Source organism: Ursus americanus, chromosome 13 (assembly GCF_024610735.1).
Source record: "Ursus americanus isolate L20-20 chromosome 13, mUrsAme1.1.p, whole genome shotgun sequence".
Classification (NCBI taxonomy): domain Eukaryota; kingdom Metazoa; phylum Chordata; class Mammalia; order Carnivora; family Ursidae; genus Ursus; species Ursus americanus.
Window position 1 is genome coordinate 22,017,300 of NC_142139.1, and position 22,680 is coordinate 22,039,979.

The following is a 22,680-nucleotide window of genomic DNA, read 5'->3' on the forward strand; positions in this document are numbered from 1 at the left end:
ATAAAGACCATATGGTTATAAATAAATGCATATTGAATAGGGAAAATACGTCTTGACCTTTGAAAGAACAAGTCCTTGAATTTTTTTGAAAAGGAGGACAAGCTTTAACATATTTTATCAGATAGATATAGTTGCCGTAAATGGATTGCCAAGTAAGCCCTTCTACCATTAAAAAATTGGCAAGGAAGAAAAATGTGTCTGTACTGTTGATTGTCTTCTACTGGAAGGTGCAATTATATCTCTGACTGTAGGCGAGATGGAAGTTATGACTATCTGCTTATAATGCTCTGTTAGGAAAGGGCTTGTCTACTTATAAAATTAAATCGAAGCATACTGAGTCTTTAGTTCCAAGTCTTGGCATTTCTTTTCAAATGCAGGCCTAGAAAATGTTTATGGTTATGTTACCTGAAGATGGGGATATCTAAATAAGGGGATGATAATTACAGAGTAAATAGAAAAATGGTTTACCGAACAATCTGCCAGTGCTTCTCAAGAGTGATCAGAAAGTAATCCTGAAGACAGACTCAACTTAAGATGTTGTAGAGCAATTATGCCATTGCCACATTTAGTCAGAAACAATTGTACAGACATAAGAAGCTAAGCAGTCAAAATTCTAATTTTTAAATTTCAGTTGTCAGTTGCCTCATAAAGGTATGATTTGTGGGTGCCTGGGTGGCTCAGTAGGTTAAGTGTCTGCCTTCGGCTCAGGTCATGATCTCAGGGTCCTGGGATTGAGCCCTGCATCAGGCTCCCTGCTCAGCAGGCTCCCTCTCTCTCTGCCTCTCCCTGCTGTTCGGGACTCTCTGTCTCTCTCACACAAATAAATATATAAATAATTTTTAAAAAGGTATGGTTTGTGTAAAGTACATATGAACCATCTTTTGTGAATTGGAACTTTGTTTTATATCATGGGTAGGGGAGTTTTTATTTTAGGCAGAATCCTTGAGATTGGAATTTTGGACTTTTATTCAGTCTACATGGCTTTGAATTATAGACATTAATGATATAATTGATTATTTTATGTAATTAATACAAGAGTGACTTTTGATATTATACCCTTAATGCACACTTTTTACATAAATGAGTAAATTTTACTGGTAGCTGGAGCTTAACCTTTAAATTCCCCCGAGTTTATAAATTTTAACAATATTGATGGAAATAAAGTTTACATTAAAACAATTTGTTTTTTCATTTTTAAATAGAGGTCTTGAATATAACAGCTTTATAAATGTTTTGGGGATATTGTTATGAGCATTTACTATTATATGGGGTTATAATACTCAGCAAGATACATAATATCTTTTTCAACTTTTCAGTCTCCTCATTTGCTGAAATATCATGGGTTAGCCATATTCCCTTGTATCATTGTTTTCCTCTAGGATAATACCATTCCCTTTCTGTCTTAATTTCCTATGTCCACTGAAGTCTAGATACCAGGGACCCAACAATGTGAGAATTTTGTCTTAGGAGAAAAATAGCAATGATGACAGGACTTTTGTCACTCTAGGACTTGATACACTTAGTGTCTCTAGATCCTTTCCCCACTTTCTTCCAGAGGTTCAGGATCTGGAAGTCAGTTTTCTGGATAATCAGAATATTATTAAATAATTAATAATAATTAGATAGGTAAGATTATTGTAAGAACTGTTCTACCCGTCTCATAATTTAAAAAGGCAAGTTACACTTGTGGCTTTACAAGACTGTGGTTTTCACTTTAACATTTCTAGGATATTGATCAGATGCTTGAAAAAGACTGGGAAAAATAATACAGGTTTGGCAAATTGCTATGTGCAGTTTCATAAGCAATGAACAAAAAACATAGGCATTTCACCCATCTTTGGGCAGATGGTGAATGGCAACAGCAGAGATTTCAAATATAGATGTAGCACATATATATTGCAAACAGCTGTAATAGCTAAAATACATGCCAGAAGACTTAATCATTCTGGATTTTTTTCCAATACATGCTAGAGTTCAAAAATAGACTTCTCTTTCCTACAATTGCTATAGAATTCTTTGAAATAGGCAAGTGCATCTATGATATAGGAACTTTGCTGTGTGCTGATTAGGCTGTATTTTCAAGGCTCCTTGACAATTGGTTGATTAGCAAAATTCTCATTAGTTATTTCATGTGCATATTCATGACCGATGTGACTTCTTATTTTTGCTACTGAGTTGGCTGAATCAACTGTTTTGTTATATGTAGACCTTGCCAATACCAAGTATCTGGATGAAAACTAAAAAGCTGAATTAACTGCAAAAACTGAATTAACATACATATTTGTATATCTTTCATTAAGTAGAAAGGGCAGTTAAGATTTTAGGAATATATCTTTTTTTTTTTTTTCACTGATGGAGTTCTTACATTATAGTTTGAAGGTGTTTTTTTTTGTTTTTTAAGTTCTGATTATGTGTCTCTTAGTTGAAATAATTCTTACTTTGTTTGGAATGAAGGGAATAGCAGAGTTCCTCAGCAGAAAAAGTAGTTTATATTACTTAACATATTCTACAAAAAAATGAGCAACAAGCCAAGTCAGTTACCACTTAAGTTCTTAGCCTTCAGATATTGTTTGCTTTCCTGGAGTCTCCTTTGTGACTCATAATGGAAGAGGATTCCTAGTCAGTCAACTGATATCCATCTGATAGTATAGCATGGGAAGGCACATGGGTTGGAGTCCATGGATGTGGGTTAGTCCTGTTTGACATGTGATCTGTGTGAACTTCGCCAAGTATCCTCATCACTGAATTGGGGATGATGACTATTATCTAATTAAGGAAGAATTTTAGCAGATGATGGGTGGCCAAATGAACTTTGTAAACTCTAACATGATATTCACACACTAGCTTATAGATTACTTAGATGATGGGTGTCACCATTGTTTCCCATTTCTCCCAGTTTGCTAATACTTCAAGTAAATAACAAGTCTGGCTAGATAGCACTGACAATCTTTTTTCTTACTGTTGCAGATACTTTTTTTCTTATTCTTCTTTTCACTCCATGACTATTGCTTTTCCCTCCACATGCTTCTTGCCTATTTTACATCCCCTCTCCATACCACCGGTATTGCATGATTAAGTCCAATTTTCATTGTCTCAACAACCTCAAGACTTTAGGAAAGTGTTTATGTGGTTCTTCATCATCAAGAACTTAGGGACTCATTTCAGAGTAGATACAAAGATAAAGGGACAAAGATTAGTAAGAATAGATTCTCAATGTTCTACACCCAGCATTTAAAAAAAAAAAAGCTTTTATTTATTTATTTATGAGAGAGAGGGAGGGACAGAGGTGGGGAGAGTCAGAGGGGGAGGGGCAGAGGGGGAGGGAAAGGTACAGCCAGACCCGGCTCTGAGCGCTGAGGGCAGAGCCCATCTAGGGGCTGGATCTCATGACCCTGAGATCATGACCTGAGTCAAAACCGAGGGTGGGACACTTAACCGACTGACACCCATGGAACCCTCTACAGCCAGCATTTTGAGGCCTATATTCCGTGTGTCCTATTGACACAAACTGAGTTTTCTGAGGTAATTGTTATTTAAACAACACAGCTTTACTGTGCAGTATTACCTTAGACTGACAAATGACTTAATAATCCAACAGGACAGAACTAAAGGGAATAGTCTGAAAAAATGGAAATCATTAAAAATATATTGGAATTTTAAATATAGAGTCATTTTCCCCATAATGTAGTATGTGTATTATTTAACTATATTATAGAATTTCATGCTATAAACATAGCATTGGGGTAGAACGCAAATCCTATTTAGTTTTATAGGAAATAGACTTGAAAAAACATAAAATCCTACCACATTTTACTCACTTTCAGCTTAAAAAACATAAAATCCAAACCACATCTTACTTAGATTCCAAATAAATACAATAATATTACAGTAAATACAGCTAAGCCTTGCAATTCGTTAAAAAAAACACATTGTTTGCTTAGTATGAATGAATGTGGTGAAATGTGGTATTTGAGGTGTCCTAAAGAAATGGAAGAAAGGACATAATTATGAAGGCAAGATCATGTCACTACAGTTGATACAGATGACTGTTGCTTGTGCCTGCAAATGAGACTAGATGCTGGGTCGTCCCTTTCTGTGGATTATGGTCTATACCCTCAATCTTTTGCAAGCACACTTCAGTCCCCTGTAGAAAAAATGATAACTGTGGTGTATCCATCTCTCATTTCAGTTATGATCACTCTTGTTTTTTATTGTGCACACCATGGATTCCCTTAGGCCTGTTCCTTTGGAGCTGTCATATGCTCTCTCATTTCTTTCAAAAGGTTTTATTAATTTAATTTCTCCTCAATATCTAAGGATTTCCCATATTTATTTATCATATTTGGATTGCTTTATTTAATATTTTTAATTGGAAAAGTGCATAAACTCAAGAGTACAGCATAATATGCCCTCATAGGCCAATGCATAGGGGAAATAGATTAAGAAAGAAGATGAAATGTATGGATGTTTGTGTATTCCTTTAATGCAGGTCACTATATTCAATTGAGCAGTGTTTTTCTCTTTCATTCACTGTTACTTGGAGCAGAAAGCATTGCCACCTTGTGAAAAATCAGTATGAACTAACATGGTTTTCTGTTTTGCTGATTTTATTGTCTTATTTATCCTCAGTATATTAACAAATTCAATCATTGCAAATAAGCATTAAATAAGAAAGAAAAACAGTATGATTTTCTAAAGCATAAGATTCTCCAAGCTAAATGTGAGTGGTTGTATAGGAAGTTTATGCATCATTTAAAGAAGTTTGAAATATTTCATTCGATAATTCACTTATCAATAATTCCCCGTATCATCCTCTGTGGAAGATGAGATACAAATCTTCACTAGGTGAGATGGGGAAGCAAGAAATTACATATGGTTGAGGTTTCTAAGAATATCTGTGCCCTGGTACTCCCTCCCTTTCTGGTAAACTCATGAGAAGGGAGAAAGATATGACCCCAACTACATCTGTGGATACACAAATAATAATGAATCTGTATCCCAGTTTCCACTTAGAAACCTAGGGCCGTCATGATATGTGAACAAGGGGGTAGAGTTGTCACAAGACAACTCAAGTGCCCTATCATATCCTGTGACCTTAAATAGTCATGAAAGGACACCTAACTATACATGTGCTCCTGGGAAGGTGGAACGGAGTGAGAGGCAGTAGACCTAAAGTGGATGCCTAGCTGTCATAGGGTTTTAGTGGTGGATGGTAACATGGACCTTATGGCCAGGGAGTAGACAGAGATGCATGTGTTTCAGTGGATGCCCACGTGGGAGAGAGGGATGACAACAGAAGACATCCAGATGAGATAATGTTTATGTTTCACTGGATGCTCTGAAGATAGGCAATGATAGGGGATGAGCTGCCTCCCCCTATTGTTATTTATTCATTCAAAAAACATTTATTTAGTGCCTACTATATTCCAGGCACTGTCCTAGGCACTGTCAGAAAGTGCCTGGATGTACATAAGCCTTCTGATGACATCCTAGAGAGAAAGAATTAACTTTCTGTCATACAGCATACTATATATTACACATATTTATTTCATATTATCTGTGTCCCTTCCACTGGAATATGTGCTCCAAGAGAGTGGGAATTTTTTTTAAGACTTACTTATTTTTTAGAGAGGGAGCACACACGCATAGGGGGAGGGGCAAAGGGAAAGGGTGAAGGAGAAAATCTTAAGCAGACTCCATGCTGAGCATGGAGCCCCATGCAGGGCTTGATCTCATGACCCTGAGATCATGACCTGAGCTGAAACCACGAGTCGGAGGCTCAGTCAACTTAGCCACCCAGGCACCTGGAGAGTGGGAATTTTTAACCATTCCTATTACTTATAACAAAATCTAGCACATAGCAGGTGCCCAGTAAATACTCATTGAAACAAATGACTCAGGAATAATGAGATTATACGAACAGAGACATGAATTATAGAAAAATAAAAATACTTTTTTTTTACATCTGAGTTGATGGCTGGAAATTTACTATCTGCTGTAGAGTGAAATAATACTATTGAGCCATAAAACTACCTTTATGTATCAAAAGTAAAACAGTGTAAGAGGTGTTTCCCACCTCCTGTTGGGAAACAATGTAATCTATTTACTCCAGGAAGATATAACAAAACAATACAACTATCTTTACAAAGTAGACTATGTATTTATCTTATACACACAGAAATCTCTGAAAGTATATCTTTGTTTGGTGGTAGATCGACTTTGGTATCTAGGCCTCTGCTGCCCATTATAATCACTGCTAGCCACTTGAGGCTTTTGAGCACTTTACAGGTATGTAATCCAAATGGAAATATGCTGTGTGTATAAAATATACATGGAATTCCAAAGACTTAATACAAAAGTGTAAACTATCTCAAGTTTTAAAATATGGATTACATTTTGAAATGATAATATGTTGGATATATTGGTTTATAATACTGTTAGAAGTAATTCATCTTTTTTTTTTTCTACTAGATAATTTAAAATTGTGTGTGTGGCTTGCATTATATTTCTATTGGGCATTGAAGAATATGGGTCTGGACCATTTTGTTCAGACACATTCTCTAGTCTCATCTCTGCATCTTGGACAAGAATATATTCCTGTTACTTGGCCTGACGCAGTTGCTCCAGTAACTGCCTACCTCCATTTTGACACCTTTTTGTGCTGAGGAATAAAAAACCTATGTGGGTATATCATTTAATTATTCCACATAAACTGAAATTACTTCAGGAGTCTACCATTTGTAAATCACAGTTCAAATAAAAAATTAATTGAATGATTAAGACTCCATTTTAAAACTAGGAATTATATATGTTTATTTTTTAAGTTACTTATTTTCACTTTCACAGACATATGCATTCTCTGTCACTGTATTAAACATAAAATTAGCAATGAACTCACCAAAGACAGGTGCTTGTTTTTCCCTTGGAAATTTTTTTTACAGATGAAACTTCTATTTTAGAGAGAATCATGCATGTGTTGGACATATTATGATTCACGTAGAAGATATTTACTTCCACATTGGCCTCAATGGCAACAGTAAACAAACTGGAATAGGGTATAAAGATAAGACTATAGATACCACAAGACACATAATCCAGACATTTATAAAAAAGAATATTTCTATAACCATTGCAGGCAGGGCAGAAGCTTAATCTCTTGAAGTGGTGAACAGCTCTGTGTCTGATGCTGCATATCCAGCATTAGTTGAAAGGATAATTTTAAGAATTACATGGCTAACACAGACATTTAAAAATTCTATTTAGGTAAAAAGAGTTATGTTCCCCCAGGTCACCTAGACAGGCAGACTACACTAATCAGATCACTTGGATGATTACTGTAATTTCCACATCTTTGAATTTACGTAGTGGAAGTTGTGTAATAGCAGGGTATTTGGAGAATTATCTGGTGTAACATGTTCATTTTAGCAAAGATGCAGTGTAAAGAAGTGAGGTTCAATGTTGCACAATGACTTAATGGAAACCTAGTTTTCTGGTTCTTGGATTATTCCTCAGTAGAATCTGAAGGCAGGAAAAAATTTTCAAATGTCTTCTAATAATCTCCACTGTCCCAAGGACCAAGCCATGTTAGAAAGATTAATTTATTATTCATTCTTATTTTTCTCTTTGGACAGCGATATAATGGTATCTACAATTAGAAACATTCCTGAAAATTATAAAAATTTTAATTTGTAAGCAGCAATGTCTATTCATTGTACCTCCCATTAGCTCATGCCTCCTTTGCAAGCAGTATGGGAACAAAATTGGTTTCACATAGATGTGATAATGTCATTTTTTTTCTGTGCCTATGATGAAACTGCAGAACTCAACAAAGTTTTGAATTCTGGATTTTATTAGCAATGTTCACATAGTTGACTCACTTTTTTTTTTGTCTTAACCAATGAACACTTCCTTTGTAATAGAGATTGTTTTTATATTGCTTCATTAATAATTTCTAGTTTTCCTTTAATACACACAGTAACCTTATAATTTTCTTAAATCATTGAAATCACTGGTAATGGCTATTACTAGTCTATTTATCCATTTGTGAACTTTTAAAGTTTTAATCCTTATGATTCTGGGGTGCCTGGGTGGCACAGCGGTTAAACGTCTGCCTTCGGCTCAGGGCGTGATCCCGGCGTTATGGGATCGAGCCCCACATCAGGCTCCTCCGCTATGAGCCTGCTTCTTCCTCTCCCACTCCCCCTGCTTGTGTTCCCTCTCTCGCTGGCTGTCTCTATCTCTGTCGAATAAATAAAATCTTAAAAAAAAAATCCTTATGATTCTGACTATTAATATTTTCTTACAGGACTTGCCTTCTGACTTAGTTTTCTATATGGCTTCAGAATTTTCCTTCTTTTTTTTCCTTCCCTTCTCTTGGGAGTCAGTGTATTTGTTGTCATTGTCACTAGAATTAGAAAAAGAAAGGCAAAGACTCTTCTCAATTGGCCTTAATGATTGCTCCTAGAATCAGAGATTTTAGGTTTCGTCCTAGTTACCAAATATATTAAGTGACTATTATGTGCAAGACACTGCTCATGGAAAGATATCAATGTGAATGATGCTATCAAAAACTACAGGTTTATGATGGAAATAACACAATCTGCATTTTCCTTGTAGAGCCTGAAAAACTGTAACTTGTGTTTCTAATCCTTTTTGAAGATATTCAAACAATTTTCTTGGAATCCAAAGTGGATTTACATTTCAGTAGAGTTTTGATTTAAAAGATATCTTATATTTTTTGTACATTAATACTTAAAATTTATTTCACACACACACACACACACACACACACACACACATACTTTTGAACATTCAATTGGTAAAGAACGCTGATCATGCCAATAATTTACACTAAGAGAAACTATTGTAACTAAATTGTCTTATACTACACAAAACAAGCAAGGATGAATAAAAGAAAGTATAGAAATTTAAGGTAATATTTTAAAATGTATGATTTATATTAAAAAGTCACCACAAAGATTGAACATGCTATTCAGGAATTATTCAGTGCTTTCATCCCAGAAGTAATTTGCTCTTTTTAAGTATGAGAAGACATGAAGACATTTTAATTTGTAACCAGGCTTGAACATGTTTGCTCTGTTTTTCTTTTTTTAAACCACCACTATTCCCTGCAGCTAAAAGATTGAAGATGGGGAGAGTAATTTCTATGATGCCTTTTTTAAAGTGAAGGTTGCATTGAGGGAACTTAGTAACCATGCTTAAATGTGGAGTGGAGTTTTCCATCTCCATCCTGAATTTCCATTTTACCCTTGCCAAATAAAAATCATAATGGTATAGAGTTATCGATACCAAAAGTTAAAATGAGTTTTCTAGTTTGACTTCCAATACACACACACACACACACACACACACACACACACACACACACAAGTGTAAATATATGTATATATCTGGTATTTATGTAATATGTTATTGAGTGTGTTCTTTGAGATGAAATACTACATAGCATAGGCATTAATTAAATTCTTGGCTAGTGATGTACCGATTTATATAGAGTAAAATGGACAACTAAGACACTAAAATGGATATTTTAATAAAAGTTTTTTTAATAGCAAAAAATAATACATAGCTAAATAGGAATAGTCATAGTATCTGTTTGTAGATTATAATTTATGTTGACTACTCAGGACATTCCGTACTTTTGTACAGCAAGTTTCTCGGAGTCAGTGATTCATCCCTGTGGGGAATATGTTTTAGTTCAGACTTTGATTTGGCAGCTCTGTTCTGGACTCATAATATAACATTTCCCTTCTTCACATCCAGGGCCAAACAAGTAACATGGATTTCCCTGTGGAAAGTAGGCAGGAAGTGTGGAATGTGCAGCCTAGGCTTGCAAAGCTATAAGGTCACTTACTGGTCACAAGGAACTAGAAGCAGTTATTTTTTGAGAGCAGAAAGAAGGAAACCAAAGCCTCCTTAGAAATACAGTGATAAAAACTCAAAATCTAAAGTGGAATATGAGCAATTATCTTTGGAAAAAAGGAATTTTTAAAGTAATAAGGTTAGTGGTATACTAGTGAAATGACATACTAGTATAGGTAAAGACAGGACAAAAAGATATTGAGAAACAAAATAAAAATTAATAAGTATAAGTGGAAGAATCAAGACCAAACCAAAGGAAAGACTATTCCCTAGCGGAACTACAGAGTTTCATTAGGTCTGTATGAATGGAGATAGGATATTTATTTTATAACTCCATATTCATTATATTTAGTTGTATGTAATTATACTAAAGTTAAGTGGCTAAATGTAAAGTGAACTCTACATAGTTTTCATTTCATAAAAGGATTTCAGTCACTACCATATCTTCATAAAATCCTGAATCAAATAGCTCTTTAGGGATGGAGTGGGCCCAAATGACTAGAGCAATTCCAACAGATGGCCAGTTAGGTCTGAGTTACTGAGATAACTTATAGCATTTAGTACTGAATCCCATTTATTGTTTTCTTCTAACCTTTATGGAGCCAATCAAATTAAATATTTGACACAGAAGCCCTTAAAGCAAAAACCATTTACTGTATGGCAGCAATCAAAACAGGAAAGGGGAGATAGCCTTTCTGGGATCCAGAAGCACACAGATAACTCTTAGAGCAGAGAAATGTCTTTAGGTTTGATATAAGGAAACAGCAAACAAATTGGAATGAATTTGTCTTTGATTAGTTGTGGTTGCCTGACCAGCGTGGGTTTCCATTGTTATTTTCCAGGAGAAAATATGTAAGAATAGAAAAAGTTCTCATTTTAGTATCAGGGGATGCCCCCCCACCCCTTTGGTTTTCCATGGTTATCCTCAAGCTGCTCAATTCCTCACCTGGGCTCTGTGTATAGAATGAAATAAAGTGTTTAATTGGCCAGTTTATCCACTAAACCCTACATGAAACCCTCTGACTACGTCCCTTTGGATTTTGTTTTTGCTTTATGTTTGTCTGATGAATTTACTTGACCTTTTTCAAGTTGTCCTAACGTGGACACTTGCATATTCCCCTCCTCCCCAGTATGCAATTTTACCCAAACAGGACTCCTTGAACCTTATTATGTTCAGTAAGGACTTCCAGGTTACCTTTGTCACCTTCTAGCCCACCCAATCTGAGGCAGGCCAAAACATGTACATTATTTGATTCCTTAATGTATTTTTTACTAGATAATCCATGCATATTTAATGCAAATTTCAAAAGCCATCTAAATGTGTACACTAAAAAACATAACTTTCTCTCATGCCTGTAATCTAATTGCCCATATTTCCCCCACTAGGGCAGTTTCTGCTATAGACTAATATGTCATTGACATGATTTACATGTGTAATTTTCTAGAGAATCTTTCTATCATCTATCTATCTATCTATCTATCTATCTATCTATCTATCTATTATCTATCTATCATCTATCTATCATCATCTATCTATTATCTACCTATGGTAGCATTCTCTACATGCTAGTCTGCAACTTGCTTTTAACTTAAATATGTCTCTGAAATTGTTTATCAGCATATAAAGCCATCTCATTCTTTTAATGAGTACAGTATTCTCTTTTATAGATATGCCTTCAACCAGTTTTCAGCGATGCTTATTTATGTTGCTGCCAATATTTTGCATTACAAATAATGCAGCACTGAACATTTTTGTACATGTGTCTCATGGCTTTTGTATCTCTAGCTGTATAGTCAGTGTATTTACACTAGCTTCTACCTTCTTTTCTCTTCTTCCAGCTTTTGTCATTTATAACATTACCTAAAACTGAATTTATAATACTTAATTCTCTTCCGTAATAATAATCCCTCATTTGTTCTAGTCTTAGTCTTATATTTAAACAGATTTGATGCTCACCATCAGTCCTTTTGCCATTGTTTTTTCACTCAAACTCTAGTGGGCTGATGTTGCTGCTCTAAGTTTCTTCAAGAAGTCATCTTGAGCACTATTCTCTGAGGTATTGTACATTCGTTTCATTTACCCATTACTTTTATATTTGAATAACAGTGTGAATGGTGATTAAATTATTGTATCACACTCTGCCTATCTCCTCAAGGACTTAATTGGTGCACTGAATTTTGGCATTGAGTGATGTCACAAAGAAAGGATCAGCCTTACTTTTTTCTGACCCTAACTGACTTGATCTTTTATTTTGAATGCCCAAAGAATTATTCCTTTATTTTGATGTCAAATAAATCTGAGTCTTAGGATCATTCTACATTATTTATTTATTTGCTTGTTTGTTTATTTTTACTTTGACAGGGTGCACTCTTTGAACCTGTAAATTTCTCCTTTTCTTTCAGGAAAATTACCTGAATTTTATTTTTGTGTAATTGTTCATTTTATCATTTAAAACAATTTATTTAGGGAATCTAACTCTTCAAATGTTGTATATCTTTTGCTTTTTCTCCACATGTATCCTTTTTTGTTTTCCTTTTTATTATTTTCTTAATCCTTTGCCTCTTCTGTGTCTTTTACTGTGTTTTTACAGGTAACATCCTTCCTGCTGTTTTCAAAGTGGACTTCATTTCTGTGATAAGCATAGTTTTTGTTCAACCTCTTTTCTAAATTGTGCAAGCTTATATTTTTTCTCTTTAGTTGTCAATCAAAAATATATATGAAGCACTTAACAGATGCTAGGCACTATTCTCAGGGTTAGTGATAGAGAAGTATAAAAGAAGACAAAAATTTCTTCTCTTATAGAGCTTATATTAGAATTGGTTTTTGTATCTCTGCTGTGATTCTATTTTATTTAAGTGACTACTTTATTGAATTAAAAACAAATTCAATCCAACATTTTTATCTGATCCATGCAAAATTATTCTTTCGAGTATAATTTTTCTGCTGTTTTCTGCCTTTATTTTTTAATTTTTGGTAGTGCGATCTTATGCAAATGTCTATTATAGGTCCTCTTATTGCTCATCTTTAAGTAACATTAATTCCTTCTAGATCAATTATTTACACGATTTTTTGAGGGTGGGGGTAGTGAGAGAGATCTCAGATTCACGTTCTAGTCCAGGGTCCACAAACCAGCTGTAGATCTAATATGGCCCATATTCTTTTTGAATAGCTTGTGAACTAAGAAAGTATTTTACATTTTTAATGGATTGGATGAAGAAGGAGGGGGAGGAGGGGCAGGAGGATGTCACAGAGACTATATGTGGCCCACAAAGCATAAAATATTATCTGGTCCTTTAGAGAAAAAGTTTGGCAATCCCTGTTTCATGCTAACAACAGTTCTTTTTAATGAAACAAAATAATGTGTTAATGAATTTGTTAGCTTTTATTTATTTCAGAAAATTGAGATAGCACTGCAAAGAAGTCCACACCACCAATCTCTCTTCTTTAGCTTGCCTCAGAAACAGTGTCCTTTCTTCAAGTGTGGCCCTGAGTGTGTGTTTGTGTGTATATGTGTGTTGGGGGGGGGAGGTTTATCATTTAGCCCTCTATTTCCTGCTTCTAGAGAGAATGCCAAATTGGTCAGGGAAGTATTCTGCTATCAACACATATACCATTTTCATTTATACATATGAAGGGTTGTTGATTTTGCTCACAAGTATGTCACTTGCTTTGGAGGATAGTGCTCTGATGCCTTTCTTTGAGACCTGCAACCGTGGTTGTATTCTCATGAATTGTCCCTAAACTTCCTTTTGATTTTTTCCCTACATTCTGCAGATTTTACTCATATATTGTCATTTGACTTACATATGTTGTTTAGTTCCATCAAAGGTGGACATTGGGTTTCTATTTCTTGTTCTTGTAGTTGTATTTATCTGATTGCTCTAAGGAGAAGAGGAAAACATCTGTTAGTCCCGTATTTGAAAATGAAACATCTATTTTGTTTTAATAAAAATCCTGTATTTTTATTTTGCAATGTGTTGCCAGAAAAGTTTTAGGAATAAAGGTAGTGAGGTAAAATATTAAAGGTGATAGAAATACAAGTGCAAGTTGTCTGTGAATGAACAGTAAATTCTCACCACACTGTCTCATAAATGTCTAACAAGCACACAGAGTCATTGTGATTGCACACCATGGCCAATTCCTCAGAGCCCTGCGTGGTTGGTTAATTAAGCTCCACATCTGACTTAAGCAACCAGAAGGATCGTTTAAGAAATATGTCAAGTTCTTGAATATTCTAAAGATCAGAGATAAAGAGACTTATTCAGTAAATCAGCAATATGTGTGTGTGTGTATATGTGTGTGTGTGTATATATATATATATGGCACAGTGCTAGATGCCAGTTTATTCTTATACTTAGCATCAGGCAGATCATTACATTCTACTCTACCAAAGGCAAGAGAAAATGGTTTCAACTAGAGATGTCACTGACACAAAATGAATCAGTTAAAATGAGAAGCAAAAAAAGAAAAAGAAAAAAGAAAAAAACCCAACACACACATATCCAGAAAACCTGGCTCTTTGACGTTATGAGGACATGGGAGTAAGTAAGATAGTGACACTATCCCGACCATTAATTTTTCTCCTCAGGTTCTTGACATGGGGGGAGAAAAATTAGGATAACTAGATGAGTTCATTTGAAAGTGTAAATGAAAAAAAGAATGAGATTAGGTATACTGGAAGTTTGTTTTAGTTGTTCTTCACACATATTAACCTACACAGTGAAGTTAACATTTTTTAAATTTCAGACTGTGGATCTTATTTGAAATCATCTGGGCTTAGCTTAATTTTCAACATTTTGCAGTTGCAACATGTTTCCAATATAATTAAAAAGTAAGTTTGTTCTGTGTTCTCTCTCCCACCCTCATTTTCACCGAGGACATGAATTCTTTAAAAATTTGCATAGTAACATTTACTTTCTTTTCTGCTCCATGAGGGAATATAATTAACAGGGTGAAAGGCATTGAGATGATGGTTCATAACACACTAATTCATAATAGTGTATTAGCATTCTGATTAAAATAAAATACCTAATGAAAGTAGAGGAAGATTTTATTCTCACCCTTCTCATATGTGTGGTGAGTTCTGAGATTCAGGCAATGCTGCAGCAGAAAGGCTATCGTAAGTGAATGCTGCTTAGGAAGCTATTCAACGGGAGTTTTTAAACAGCTGTTCCCAAGCTTCATTAAGACTCATTATGAGTTGTCATGTAATAGAGAACTTATATTTTTTGATGATCTCTGCATACCAGTAAAGATAAAAGTATGTCTTAAGGCAGAACTAAAAAGAACAGAAGTTGGTACATATTAAAAATAGATTACTAAAATGCCCTAGTTAGCTGGCACAGACCTTAAAAGCTCAGTACAATCATTCAGATTTAAAGGGAAAGATAAAAAGTGACTAAACTCACTGAGCTTTTAATACATCAACTGTTATATTTTAGGAAAAAAACTCTATTCTTTTATATGAAAGGTACCTGGGGGCCCTGGAGATTGATCTGCACCTCTCTTGATGGGAATTCAGAGAGCTGGCATGGTCACACCTGAGAAAGGCATCCCGATGGCTTTTCTACTTGTTACCTTGGCTTCAAGTGCAGGTAAAGTCACATCTTCTCTCCACGCATCACACCCCTGACACCTTGCTCACACCATACAAAGTGAAAGGTTATCTCAATTCTTCGTCAAAGCATGAGGGTCATGGCTGCAGCTAGTTCTGTATCAACAGGGACCTCCAGAATGAATATATAGATAGAATGGACTTGGCAGGATGTATCTGGGGGAGGAGGGAAATTAGAATTGGTTTGAAGTTTTGGAGCTGTTTTCACAGAACAAGCCCACTGTTTTTTACTTAGATTATTAATAAAAGTAACAATGATTTTTAAGGGATGCCTTGAATTATACTGTATGAAAGATAAGAAACACCTGGGATCCATATCAAATATTAATATTGCTCCAGTTTGAGTGGTACTATGAGGATAGTAGAGATGAATGATGGTGGCGTGAGCACCCTCAGCCGCTGCTGAGAGCTGCCACCCTTCCAACGACTGCAGTCCCTTCTCACAACAAACAGTGGCCAGGAACAATCTTGTCAGAGATCTCCATGGCTCAGTGTGAGCCACAGCCCCGACGCCCATACCTAGTCACACTCATCCAGACCTCTGTCGGCCTTAGAAGAATTGAGAAAATGCCAAGCAAAGAGTTTTCCTTTTGACTAGTTGTTTGCTTTTGTGAAGAGGAGACAGTGTGTAGCAAGAACACTTCACATTTGCCAGCAGCAAACAGAAGAGCAGATTGCCATGAAGTTCAAGACAACGTGGATCTTCTCAGAGAACATTCTTGCATGCCAGTGAGCCAGATGTGGAAGTGGTTATAGGGAGAGTGCTTTGGGAGCTAACAAATGCAATTCCATATAGTCACAAATGCTGCAGGAAGCGGAGGACGAAGCACACTATCCAACTAAGATTGCAGGGGCAGAGTAAGGGAAAACCGGATGTCTGTGCAGAGAAATATAGGAAAGGTGGAATGTCTCTTTTACTCAAGATTAGTGTGAAAGGGAAAGGAGTTGGTGTTAGGTGGGGAAGAGGGCGGGCTCTCCACAGAAGAGCAAGATGAATATAGGAAGAGTGGGTCATGAGAAGAGAACATTTCCCTGTTCTCGAAATGTGCTCAGATTGTAACCATTCTGGTTTTTTTTTAAATGATTTTTTTATTATATTATGTTAGTCACCATACCGTACATCCCCGGTTTCCGATGTAAGGCTCGATGATTCATTAGTTGTGTATAACACCCAGTGCACCATGCAATACGTGCCCTCCTTACTACCCATCACCGGTCTTCTGTTTTTAAACATTTTTCCAAGGTACCTAATTATCTTTGTCAGTGAGTTAGAAACCAGATTATTAAATAGCTTCAATACTTGATAGTCCTTAAACTAGTGTCCTAATATTGTTGGTCAGTGTGCTAACAATTCGGAGACGTGAGAAAAACTTAAGGAGCATTTATTAGCATTGGTTACCTATTTAAGGTACTGAGTTTTCCAGGTGGGATATGAGCTTCCTGTTGGAAAGTTCTAAGAGCTGTTGAGACTACTCACAGATGAATTTGAAATGGCCAACAGCCATATTATTGTTTAGGATACCCTGTATCTGATCCCAGTGCAGCCAATCTAATGTTCTCCTCCACAACAGGCTTTCTCTCCTTTCTATCCTCTCATCATTATAGAACTTTGGACAGTATCTGCAGTTTCAAAAGAGGCTTTTATCTCCATTATTTCACAACCCTGTGAAAAAGATAGGGCCAGAATTACAATCTCCATTTTATAGGTGAGGATACAGGTCAAGGAGGTTACAGGAATTGGGCAGGCCGTGCAGCTAGTTAGTGGCTGACCTTGGACTTCAGCACAGGTATCCAGAATTCTAATCTTGAAAGCATGTCCTCTCCATGAGAACATATTGCCACGCACCCAATTATAGAAGAAGAGAGTCCTAAGGAAGAGAAGAACTGTTTTTGGTCAATCTGTTTTCTAGGATTCCTGGGAAGATTTTGAAATCAAGCCCAGACTGATGGTGATTAATTCTTGCCAATCGAGCAGACATATATCAGAAGTTCCTGCAGCTTTTTTTTTTGTAGTTTTCTTTTTTCAAAATTATTTCTATTTTAAAGAAATTGCCTGTTAAATATATAGTGCTTTTAATAGTAATGCAAAGTCTGTATAACTGGCTCAATATGTGAAAAGTTGACAGGCAATTTCACTCGGCTGTGTAGACTCTGGTTGTGTGTTGTAATGGATAATACCACCTTAGTGTTTATGCTGCATTTCTCAACATTCCTAAGGATTTAACAAACTGTGCATGGCTATGTGAACGACCTTCTCTCTCCATGAAAGATGGCAAGCATGCTGTGATGACAGTACCATGCAATCAGTTTTCAGGATGGATCTTCTCTATTCCCAATGCAGCTACTAAAATAAGAATGGGGTAAAACAGAACGGGCTTTGTTAAAGGAAAATGCGACTCAGATGCTAAGAAGTCATGGTCTTTCCTTATATATTTTTGCAAGCTTATCCCTAAAAGTTAACATATAGGGTTTTTGCTGCTTTAAATAAGCAGCAGTTGAAATGACTTGCCTTTGCATATTGTGCCCCTGTTTTCTCTGATGAAAGTGAGCAATTATTTTGCCATGCTTTTCCATGCAACCTTTATTTCTCCACATGACAAGCTCTTTTATTTCTCATGTAATTCAGACTTCCGTTTTGATAATCCTCGATGTCAGAAGGAGATGGGATTCAGATAAATATCATTTAAATAGAGTCAGTCATGAACCATTCACTGGAATACATTTTATTTCCTCTGTATTATTTGACTCACTACCAAAGGTGTAATTTGTTCTCTGTGTTTTCTCTTCAATTTAGTGTATTCTCAGTATTATATGGTATGTTAATTTGAAATATGAGTACCACAGGATATGGCAGGAACCACAGAATTTAATGTGAATGATTTTCAAGTCTTAGGCCCATGAATCAGATCAGCCTTTGCCAAGATGTGTTCAGTGGAACATTAATCCTATAGTGTGAAGCAGGTGGGTGGGGGTGGGCAGAAGGAAGGATACTTGAGAAATGCTATGTGTCTCTCTTTGGAATTTGTAATGCACATCAACATATTAGTTACCTTGAGAATTCTTTTAGTAGGTAATTTTATTTAACTTTGTTTTATCCAATATCTATCAAATTTATTTCATTCAATCACAAAATCTTCATCTGAGGTTCTTTGAGAAAAAAAAAATGTAAAAATCCTTGCATCCTTTCCTCTATGGAGCTCACGTTCCAATGGAGGCCACAAACAATAAAGAAATAAATAAGTAAAGAGTTAAGTCAAATAGTGCAAAATGCTAAGGACATTAAAAAAAGAGAGAGAGAGAGAAAGAGGGTGAAGAAGTGTGGAAAAGTTGAATATTTATTTGACCACAGAGTCTTTATTATACGTAAGCAATACCTATTAAGGCTTGTAGACCTAGTGTTTTCTATAGAAAACTGAGTTGGACCCTCAGTCAGGAAGCCTGGACAGCTACCTCACATTCTAAATTCATATTTTGTGTTTTTTTATAGAAAATAATTTCTTAAGTGCCCTTCATCCCAAATGTATTTTTCTGAAATTGACTATAAAACCTGGGATATGTGAGCTAATGTTTATATAGTACTTTAAAAGTTTTTAAACTAGCTTCACCCTTCAAGGGAATGAAATATGTAGCCAAAAACCAGATGAATAACCACTAGATGTCGGTGTTATCACTGGGTAACTGAGATGATCTTAAATCTGTTTAACAGCCTTGGTTGACCTAGATAATTTACTGCGTAAGTAGATATTCTGAAAAATACCTCCCCAATTTATTAAAATATAACTGCATGACTTCCATAAGCAGTTCCTAGATGATAAAGACAAATACAAATATAGTTTGGAATAAGATTTAAAGAAACGTAAGAATGTAGGCTGATACCTATTAATCAACTAAGTGCTTCATTTTGTGATATTTCTTCAGTGTTAGTTAATATATTCAAGAAACCTCTACTGAGCAACTATTATATGTCAGGTACTTGACTAGATACCAAGAAGGGTAAAATTAATAAGCTAATCTCCCTCAAAACAAGGGTAGTTAACAATACAATGTGATAAGGTCAGTATATTTTTAGAGACACACACAAAGCAGAGGGAGGAGGAGGGAGGTAGAAGAGTGACAACCAGTTCTATAGACAATTCAGTGGCAGTAGGGAGGACTGCTTTGCAGGGGGACACATGTCAGGGCATGAGGGCTTAGGAGGCTTTTGCAGTAGTTCAGGTAAGACTTAAGGAGGTTGGCAAATATTCATACTGATTTCACATAGAAATTAGAAGCCATTAGATAGCAACACCTTTAATTTCCACCATTCGATCTGTAAAACCACCTGCATATTGACTAATTATTCCTCTTTCTTCTTCTTCTTCTTTTTTTTCCTGTGGCATAGGTACCTCTTTTTCTATGTAAGGCTAATTGTGTCCACCTGTCCTCTAGCCCCCATACCTTTCATCTTGACAGTGAGTGTTCTGAACCTTCGTCATCTTCCTCTTTCTCAAGTTCCTTCCCAAGAGAATTTATATATGCTCTATTATTAGCAGCCTTAAAAGACAGCTGATCGACCTACCAATCCACCAATTGGTGAACTTCCACTGTTCCCACAAAACTCTTACAACTGCCACCTTAAAGGACTTGATTACACTGCCACTTACTGACTGCTTGAACAGCCGCAATCTGCCTCTGTCCACACAAACTGCTCCCAACGATGGTTACTTAAGACCTCTGTGTCCCTGAATCCAATGGGTACTTTCATTCTTTGTTTGACAGTTTCAGAGCATCTGCCACCATTGAATGTTTCCTACTATTAGAAACATCATCTTCCCACAACATGATATTTTCCTAGTTTGTCTCTCTAATTATTACCACTATTTGCCAGACGTTTCACTTCTTCTCAAATATTGATTTGATCTAGGTCATCCCCTGTTCTCAATCTCCGTACTTTCTGCAAGTAATGCTTATTTACTTTCATGACTAGCTATTTTTATTTATATGTCAAAGACTTGGTGAAGTCTTTGCTTCCAGCCCAGTTCTCCCTCATTTTTCTCACAGCATCTTCAAGTCCAATATCTTAAAAATTTACATCATTTTTCTCGTAGAAGAAACTTGTTTCTTCACTGATATATTCTTAATTTCTTGTTGTTCAAACCAGAAAGTTTGGCAACATCGTTGATTTTTCCTTCTCCTTCTATGACTAGATCCAATAAATTCACATACACTTCAGTGTATTTATTGAGGGCTTACTTGGTGCCAAGTGCTCGAGATATAGTATCAAGTAAAATATGCAGATCTCTGATTTCTTAGAGACTACAGTTGAATTGGAGAATTGGATGACAAATATGATAATAAGTCATAGATAACAAGTTGTGATAAATATTTCAAAAGGTATGCTGTGAATAAAAGTATTAAGGGTCTAGCATTCAACAAGTGTTTAGGGAAGTGATATTTAAGCAGATCTCAAGGATGATAATAAGTCAGTTATGTGAAAAGTGGGGAAAGAGTGTTTTAGGTAGAGGGGAAAATGTATGTAAAGGCGTTGAAGTGGGAGAGTTTGCCAGAAGGCCAATATAAAAGCTATATTTGTATTTCTCTCTATTTAAGCCTCTTACTTAGAGTGGCTAAGTGTTTAATGTAGCTAATAAAGCTTTTAGGATTTCCCTGACTTGTCCTAGCCTCCATCTTGCTCTGGCTTTTCAATCATTTTATTCATGGTATAGGAGACTTCTTTTGGTTCCCCCAGAATGTACAGCTCTCTCTCTTTCCCTCCCACAAGTTCTTTCCTTCACTGCTGAGAATAATCTCTTTGCACTCTCTCTTTTATCTGGCTAGTGCAGACTCATTTTTCAGGCCTTCTTAGAAGGGCCTTGCATGACTGGCAGCCCCACTCCCATCTCCTGGTGTGGAATGGTCCCACATAAGCCCCTGTGTTCCTCTATTTTAACTAGTTTTGCTCTTGTTTAATGTCCTTCTTTCATACTAGACTAAAGATTTGATGAGAGGGACCCTGTCTGTATTTTTTTAAATCAAATATCAGTTTTATTTATTTATTTTATTTAAATTCAGTTAGCCAACGTATAGTACATCATTAGTTTCAGATGTAGAGTTCCGTATTCATCAGTTGCATATAACACCTAGTGCTTATCACATCACATGCCCTCATTAATGGCCATCACCCAAATATCTCATCCCCCCCCACCTCTCCTCCAGCAACCCTCAGTTTGTTTCCTATAGTTAAGAGTCTCTCATGGTCTGTCTCCCTCTCTGATGACTTCCCATTCAGTTTTCCTCCTTTTCCCCATGAGACTCTGTGCTCTTTCTTATATTCCACATATGAGTGAAAATATAATTGTCTTTCTCTGATTGATTTATTTCATTCAGCATAATACCCTCCAGTTCCATTGAAATCGATGTACATGGTAACTATTCATCCTTTCTGACGGCTGAATAGTATTCATATATATATATCTCACAACTTCTTTATCCATTCATCTGTCGATGAACATCTGGGCCCTTTCCATAGTTTGGCTATTATGGACATTGCTGTTTTGTTTTTTTTTTAATTCTTTATCCTCAGTGCCTAATACAATTCCTGTCCTAAGTGTCCAATAAAAACTTGTTTCATGAAAGAATGATTAAAATGAATTGGATATTGAAAGAGAGGCAGCCATTAGGGCTCAGAGCCAGTTTTCCAATCCCCCAGTAATCACTCACAGTGCTACGCATATTGATGGACAGTTTTATGTGGTGAAGATATTGGAATCAGTTTGAGAAATTTTGGATTTGAGTTTAGGAGTCACAATCTTTATCTGAAATTGTCTCATGAAAAACAAACTCCTTTACCTCTGACGTTCTCCCTCAGCTCTCATGTGATTTCTACTGCTGTTCTTTCAGAAAAACACCTCAAAACAGTGTCTATGGTTTTCTCCACTTCTCTGTGTTCCCTTAACCCACCACTACAACGAGGCTTTTGTCTCTACCACTCAATGGGATCTGCTCTTATCAATGTCTCTAATAGCCTTTCTTTATTTTAGCTAGGGGGCACATAATAGGCACACAAATAAATTCAATCAGAATTCTAACTTAGAATTTAGGCTTATGGTCCAAATTCAGAAAACCTATTCTGTTTCCTTCTCCTCAACTCAAACAAGGCAAAAGACTGAAAGCTTTTCCATAATACTTATCTTGTTCTTCAGAT